The sequence below is a fragment of the Dysidea avara genome, chromosome 4 (genome assembly GCF_963678975.1).
Source record: "Dysidea avara chromosome 4, odDysAvar1.4, whole genome shotgun sequence".
Classification (NCBI taxonomy): domain Eukaryota; kingdom Metazoa; phylum Porifera; class Demospongiae; order Dictyoceratida; family Dysideidae; genus Dysidea; species Dysidea avara.
This window is the reverse complement of record NC_089275.1, coordinates 42,973,093-42,981,577: the sequence shown is the minus strand read 5'-3', so window position 1 is coordinate 42,981,577 and position 8,485 is coordinate 42,973,093. Positions and strand designations below refer to the sequence as shown.

The 8,485-nt window shown below is 41.8% G+C and overlaps 1 protein-coding gene across 1 annotated transcript in view; it reads left to right on the top strand.

The window, feature by feature from the left end:
* Nucleotides 1–3,389: 3,389 nt before the first annotated feature.
* The window catches only part of LOC136253877 (uncharacterized), a 16,368-nt gene continuing 11,272 nt past the window's right edge, over nt 3,390–8,485 (top strand). Inside the window, exon 1 of the mRNA XM_066046537.1 lies at nt 3,390–3,516. The gene's annotated coding sequence lies outside the window, so the exon portion shown is untranslated. The remainder of the gene's footprint in view (nt 3,517–8,485) is intronic.

Genomic DNA, 8,485 nt, shown 5'->3' with positions numbered 1-8,485 from the left:
CAGTAAAAGGCAAAGTTTGTGTATTAAGCTGAGCTTGAGTACTTATGTGTGACAATGAGTAATGCTGTTAGAACTGTTTGAGTAAATCATATCAAAATCCTCACCAGAACATCAAGATGTCCATCAAATATGATTCACTGACTGCAGTGTGTTAGTTCCTGTTCCACTTGAGGTTTGGTTTAGAAACATTATGTGAAATGTCAGCATTTTGATATATTGTTCAGTTTAGATAGGCCATGAAGCTAATAATATACTTGTTGTTTTAGAGTATCACGATCTCTTGTTGTATTAGAGTATCACGATCTCTTGTTGTATTAGAGTATCACGATCTCTTGTTGTATTGGAGTATCACCATCTCTTGTTATATTAAAGTATCATGATCTCTTGTTGTATTAGCGTATCATGATCTCTTGTTGCTACAAAAGTTTGCACGGTCCTCCACCATCTATATTATGTGAACTTGGCAAGTCAGCTGACTCATCAACTTCACCTCTGATACCAATAATTATATAAATGGCTACTGCCATTTAAAATTGGCGTGTCAATTTCCCAGTCTGCATGAATTGAATCCAAACAGGATTCCTAAACACAACCTGAAGATGATTGTTGTTGTGTAATTACTGGCCATGGACTAATAATATATAATTGCTAATTGTGATTTATATTTGATTTGTAAATCTGTATAATTATATTTATATACATGTACAGTAATTTGTAAATCTTAGAATAACAAGTTTTTGTACACATGCATTGTTGTACTCATAGCATGCTTCGTCTAGTGATTACCAGAATCCTTCTTTATCGTGTCCAGAAACTTAATAATTGTTTGACTCCACCAAAGTTGTATCATGCAAACGTTGAGACAGGAAACTGAACAAGAAACTCTGTGTGTGCGAGACACAGAGTAAGAATGAGCTATAATAACATCAAAATATTATAATTGAAGAATGTCACTCATGCACTTTTCATCTTGCTACATGGCATAATCTGATGTTAACAGCTGCACTAAGGCTTACAAAGTGTACATGTACAGCACCATGCATGTTGTCTTCTGAATCACAAATGCCATGATTGACATCATTGGTCATTGTGTCATGGTTTATTGACCATTGTTTATTCCCCTTCTATGGTGGGTTGCCTCTCACAATAGTTTCTCACTTTACACCACTGCCAGAGAGTTGAAGTGTTCATCTTAAAATCTTACCTCCTTTGTAAACTTTAATTTGCTATGAAAAGAGATGAGAAGCCATTGTTCAAAGTGTTTGCAGAAAGGTAATTACCATTCATTAGCTTTCGTAAATAGCTATATCATAAAAATACATGTACTAGAAATGTATGCTACAGTTCTAATCTAAAGTCTCTCTGACACGAATCCCTGGACCACACTGAAGTGAGTTCTGAGTTGATACATATTATCATAAAATCAGTAATATATTGTCTAGACAAACTGAAACCGCCACAAGAAAACAATTTTCTATTGTAAAACTTATTCTTTAGTGTTGTACTGAAATCTAGTAATCTACCTGTGGAGGCATTGATGTGTTCTACTTTGATGTGACATGTTATGAGTTTTGGAGAGTTTTCTATAAGAGCAGTAACACCATCACCGGTCACTGATCGCACCTTCATTACCACATGTACCAGTCCACCATGAGCGGATATGGAGTCCATAAAAGTTGCAGGAACATCAACAAGCTTCATATCAAAGTGTATCTGCTCCAAGTTGCAATTCAATGCTGGTAAACCTGATGAATCAAATATGTCACTTGAATAAATAAAGAATTTGAGCTGGGCACAACTGCTGACAATGTCTCTTATAACAGCGGAACAGGTAAAAGTTATTGCAAATAAGTGGACAAGTGATGGAAATTGGGACAATAACAAACAGTCTCCAACTTTACCAACTTTTCTACAATCATCACAGCATGTAAACTCTAATGCTTTCAAATTTGAACATTTTTGATACAAGTTAACAATAATAGTCTTATTTTGCTCATCTATTTGACAAGGAAACAGAACACATGTATCAATGGCTAGATAGATCAGCTTTAATTTGACTAAAATTTCCCACAATTGAACTAGACTCTCCACATCTTTAGCTGAAATAAACAATAAATTTAGTCCTCTTAGATTCTGACAGCAAGCAGCAATCACACGCAAACCTTGTAAACTCTTCAAACAATCTGTGTTATACTTCAAGTTCAGTTCCAACAAGTTACGACAAGCCATGGCTAGTTGTTCTAAATGTCCAGATTGTAATTTACTATGGGAAGCATCAAAATGAGTTATGAAAGCAAGGCTATAAATGTTTCTGTTTAAATCACTTCTTTGTATTATGGTATCAAAACCTTTTAAACCAATTCTGGTATCAAAACCACATTGATCTTCGTAGACTGTTGTTGCCTTGTGTAGTGTCTTTCTCCCACAGGCATATGTACAGTTGGTCAGCAATAACAGGTCCACTTCCAATCCTAACAACCCGTATGTACTGGCCCTTACAAATGGTAGGGTACATGACTGGCCAAACTGCAACTGAAAATCTGGTAGTGATGGTGATAGATTCATAGGAACTTTATAACGTCCATACACTTTAAAGTAACTGGTATGAGCAGTGGATGAATTACTATTCAAAGACAACCATAGTTGTCTTAAATCTCCAGGATGAAAATAATTGGTACTGATAATGTTCAATTCACTGGGAATGAATCCTTTTGCTGCCCACTCAGTTAGTACTTCATGAAAGTGTAACATATCCATCATGACGGTAAGTTTCTTTAGTCTATTACAAATCATCAATAGCAGATAAATTTCATCTGTCCAATGCGATACAGTCAAAATCTGTAAGTTCCTCATAGACCGTATGGCCTTTTCCAATTGGTCACAGCTTAGCCCACTTTCTGTTGATAAACGAAGTTCTACGAGGTTACTACAATGTCGCAATATGGCCTCTAACTTGAAAGGTGTCACGTGATGACTGAATGAAAGTCGTTGTACGTACTGTCCAAACGACTCCAACGCACGCTTCACACAATGTTCTTCCCGAATGTTGAAATGTGGCCAAATAAACTCCCTCCACAACGACGGGGTTTCGCAAACACTTCGCAATCTTCTTGAAACGTATCGCAGCTTTACCAAGTCATGTGCAGTCAAAAACGAGACAATATGAACTAGCAACTCTATGGGAAGGGATAAAAGGCGGTTCAGATGCTCTTTAAAGTTTCTGCCAACGCTGTCGTCCATGTTCTCTTATAGTCTCGCGTGGCACCCGCTTCACACAAATTTTACGGGATAGCTACATACCGGTGGTGTGATACCATCGGGGGGATACCACCGTCATATGTGACGGCTATTTACTATATTTAAAAGTACCCTCGTATTTATGAGTGACTTTCTGTTTAGTTGAAATAAGTTCACCACACTGTGGTGTGGGCAACCCGAGGGGCAATCCTGACGGCGGCAGGATAGAACGTTTTGTCTGACCGGCTCCTCAGGCTTGTGCTCTGGGGGTGTTTTTAGGTACGTACCAGTCTGTAGCATGCATTCTGTTATGGTTGTAGCGTACTTAAAATTGTGTATTAAAACTTTAATGTAGAGCTGTGCTCGAGATTATTGTGTTGTGTTGATGTGCTACGTACGGGTACATCTGATTTTTTGCTTTGATTAATAGCAAAGAGTTAATAATATGGAGAGTATTATGTTTCTAGACACGATCAGGAAGGATCTTAAATCAACAAACAAAGCACGCCATACATGTACAAGTTCCATGATACAACAACACGCATGCGTACACACACTCATGATCATCGATTACAATCAGATATAAATACCATATTGATAATTACAAATCAAGTAGAAATCACAATTACAATTATAACTATAAGTTCAGTAGATACACAACATCTCCCCCCCACTAAATCTGATGCACCCCTTGACTGTCAACATAATCTTTGAAGCGTGGTGGAGATCTTCTCTGTCTTGTGGGATATCTGGGAGACTCTGTTGACTCAGTTCCAGCATCTGTGACCTCGTGACCTTGCGAGTCTGCATCAGCAACAGGTTCAGACTGTTCATCAGCTTGAGCTGCAGTGTCAGATTGTCCAGTAGTGGGAGGCCGTAAGGCAGAGTTATTCCCAGGCATGACATCCAATTCACTGTCAGGCATGACATCCAATTCACTGTCAGCATTCTGTTGTAAGTGGTCTCGGTGAACACCTTCACCACTGGCTTCTAACAAGTGGTCTACATGCCTACGCCATACCCTCCCCCCTTGGACCCGAACTCTATAGGATACTGGCCCTGTCTGGTCTACTACGGTACCCGGTATCCACCTTGCCCCATTGTAGAAATCTCGTGTCATAATATGCTGCCCAGCAGCAAACTGGCGTAACCGCCGGTGAGTATCTACAGTAGCTTTCCGGTGTAGTTGCTTAGCTTGCACCCTTGAGCCTATATTAGGGTGGAGAAGATCAAGACGCGTGCGTATAGTACGGCCCAAAAATAAGGAACTAGGCGATGCACCAGTAACAGCATGTGGGGTAATACGATACTGTAACAAAAACTTCATCAAACCTTGCTCAACTGGAACTCCCTGATTCAACCCTGCCTTGAGAGATTGTTTCATGGTTTGGACCATTCTCTCAACAGCACCATTGGAGGCAGGGTGGTATGGAGCACACCGGATATGTTTGACACCATTTAACTTCAAAAACAAGGAAAATTCTTCGGCTACAAATTGGGGGCCATTGTCTGAAACAAGTTGTTGCGGTAAGCCATATCTAGCAAAGATTTCTCGAAGGACATTAATAGTTTTGGTAGCGGTAGTAGTGGACATAATGCACACTTCTGGCCACTTAGAATGCGCATCCACTACTAATAAAAACATCTTACCGGCAAAAGGGCCAGCAAAATCTACATGTACCCTATCCCATGGAACTGTGGGCCAAGCCCAAGGATGCAATGGTGCCTTAACAGGCGCATGCTTCACTGACTGACAAGCAGAGCAACTCTTCACTAGCTCCTCAATGTCCTTATCTACTCCTGGCCACCAAAAGTGGCTTCGAGCCAGTGCCTTCATGCGCACTACACCTTGGTGGCCTTGATGAAGATCCTCCATAATCCGCTGACGAAGCGCTAGTGGTACAACTACACGTACCCCACACAAGAGTGTGTTACCTTCAATAGACAACTCCAAGCGTCGATTCCAGTAAGGTTTGAAAGGCTCCTTAATGGTATTTGGCCACCTCGTCCTAGTGTAATACAAGACTTTGCTGAGAACAACATCCTTTCGTGTAGCAACTTCCAACTCTGCGGATGTCACTGGCAACGCATCAATTTGTGCAATATTAAAGTTTGCAGCATCTGGTAAGTAGCCCACGGCAGTAGAATCGTTGAGCGGTAGCCTTGAAAGGCCATCAGCATTGCCATGTGTACTGGTAGGCTTAAATTTGAGTTTGTAAGAGTACCCGGCTAGTAATAATGCCCAGCGTTGCAACCGAGCAGCAGCCAGAGATGGAATAGAGTCTTTGGGCCCCAGTATGGTGGTAAGCGGCTTGTGGTCAGTCACCAGAGTAAACTCCCTGCCATAAACATATTGATGGAACTTCTTTACCCCAAATATAAGGGAGAGGGCTTCCTTCTCTACTTGAGCGTAATTACGCTCACTGGAAGTGAGGGTGCGTGACGCAAAAGCAATGGGATGCTCTGAGCCATCTGGGAAGACATGGGACAATACAGCCCCAACACCATAAGCAGAAGCATCCCCAGCTAGGCACAGCGGCAGGTCAGGGTCATAATGCACTAACACTGGTGCCACTACCAGACGGTTCTTGGCCTTGTTAAATGTAGTGGTACAATCCTTAGTCCATCTCCACGGTTGTTTTGCCTGTAGAAGAACATGCAGCGGTTGCAACAGTGATGCCAGGTTTGGAATAAATTTAGCATAGTAATTCAACAACCCTAGAAAAGAGCGAAGTTCTTGTACATTTCTAGGTATAGGTGCTTCCTGAATAGCCTTAACCTTACTCTTGGTAGTGTGCACCCCCTTAGCATCAATGCTATGTCCTAAATACTCCACAGAAGTTTTGTAAAAACAACATTTCTCTCTCTTTAGTCGGACTCCATGCTCTTGCAATCGGCACAACACCTCTTCTAAGTTCTTAGTGTGCTCGGATTCTGTACGACCAGTAACTAAAATGTCATCTAAATAACAAATAACTTGTGGCATACCCTGTAAGATGGTTTCCATTGTCTTTTGGAATACTGCCGGTGCCGAGGCTACACCAAAAGGAAGCCGCGTGTATCTAAAAAGACCCTTAGTGGTATTGATGGTTACTAATTTACTAGATGTTTCATCCAACAACATTAATTTTGTTGATAAGCGGCTGTCAAGTCAAGCTTGGTAAACACCTTACCCCCCGTTAGGCATGTAAACAAGTCATTAGGCCTGGGCAAGGGATACTTGTCCACCTGCAGCGAGGGGTTGATGGTTACTTTATAGTCGCCACAAATGCGTACTGCCCCATCACTCTTTGGCACTGGCACAATTGGGGCTGCCCAATCACTATAATCGACCTTCTGCAGGATTCCTTGCTCAACTAGACGGTCCAGTTCCCCCTCTACCTGCTCTCTAATTGCAAAAGGAAGGGGACGAGGGCGACAAAAGCGGGGAGTGGTACCTGGTAGCAAGTGAAGTGTGGCCTTGAAGTGTTTCAATGTGCCCAACCCCTCTTGAAAAACCTCAGGGTACTTTCCCATTAACCTATCTACATTGGAATCAATTCCCGATACTGACTTGATATTAGCCCAATCTAGAGGTATGGAACGCAACCAGTCTCGGCCTAGTAAGGTAGGACCCGTGCCCTCTACAACATACAATTTATGTGTACCCTTATATTTACCATACCTCACCACTACCGACGTCTCTCCCAAAACTGCCATTTTCTCTGCCGTATAGGTACGGAGACACAGTGAAGGTTGCTCCAGGGTTAACTCTGCAAATCTGGCCTCCCAACTTTCTTGAGACATCACTGACACCGCTGCTCCAGTATCAATCTCCATGGGGATCAGTTGCCCATTGATTTCCACTACTACTTGGTAGGGTGGTGTCGTCCTTGAGGTTAGGTTAAATATCACATCTTCTTCAAGGTCTGTGACATCTTCTTCCGGTTTACTTGTAGTTTGTTCCACCCAATGGTTCTTGGTTACTGGCACTTTACTTTGTGGTTGGCTTCGACATACTCTTGCTAAATGTCCAACTTTCTTACAGTGATGACAAACTGAGTCTTTGTGGACACAATTGTGTGCCAGGTGATCACTTCTACCACATCTATAGCAACTCCTCCCTGTGTTACTGGCTCCTTGTGTCCTGGGGTACCTGCTGACCCGATCAATTTCCTCCTCTCCTTGCATCTGAGCAACTGTATTGGGTCCCCTGCTACCACTGTGTGCTACTGTTAGTTCAGTAGTTTCGCTGTTGTCCTGAAGCACTTGTGCATTTCTGTGAGCTGCTTCCATTCCTTGTGCTAGCTCCAGTGCACGTTTGAGATCAAGGTTATCTTCCGTCAATAGTCGTTTCTGAATGGTCTCGCTGATCAAACCACAGACGAAGCGGTCACGCAACGCTTCGTCAAGATGATCCTTAAATTTGCAATGAGTGGCCAATCTTCTAAGCTCCGCTAAGTATTGCATGACAGATTCTTCGCGACGTTGGTTTCTTCTGTGAAACGTAAATCTCTCGGCGATCACCAAGGGCTTGGGTTCGTAATGATCTTTTAACAAGTCTGCTAGCGTTTTAAACGATTTGCTCCTTGGAGACTCCGGTGCAACAAGCGTCCTTAAAAGACTGTACGTCTTCGCTCCCAACAGACTAAGAAAAACTGGTACTTGTTTATCTTCTTTGATCCCGTTTGCTTCGAAATAAAGTTCTACTCGTTCTAGATACGCCGAGAACTCCTCAGATTCCGGCTGGAATATGTCAATTTTCCCAAAAGAAGCCATTAATCTTTGTTATATCCCGTCCTCGTCGCCAGTATTATGTTTCTAGACACGATCAGGAAGGATCTTAAATCAACAAACAAAGCACGCCATACATGTACAAGTTCCATGATACAACAACACGCATGCGTACACACACTCATGATCATCGATTACAATCAGATATAAATACCATATTGATAATTACAAATCAAGTAGAAATCACAATTACAATTATAACTATAAGTTCAGTAGATACACAACAGAGAGTATTATCAACTCGCGTCTTGTTAGGCCATCATTATCAGTGGCGGAGGAAAGTATGAAAAGTTGAGGGGGGGGGGGGGGGTGAGTATAGCCATTGTGGCTATTCTCCTAGGGGGGACTGAAGTGCTATGAGATTGAATCTGGAGGCAGTTTTAGCCAATAATCTTAACCACTGTAATGCTAGATAAATAGTCATATAGCAAGTAATTGCTATAATTCAGCATTAAATACTTGAGCTATTAGTCGC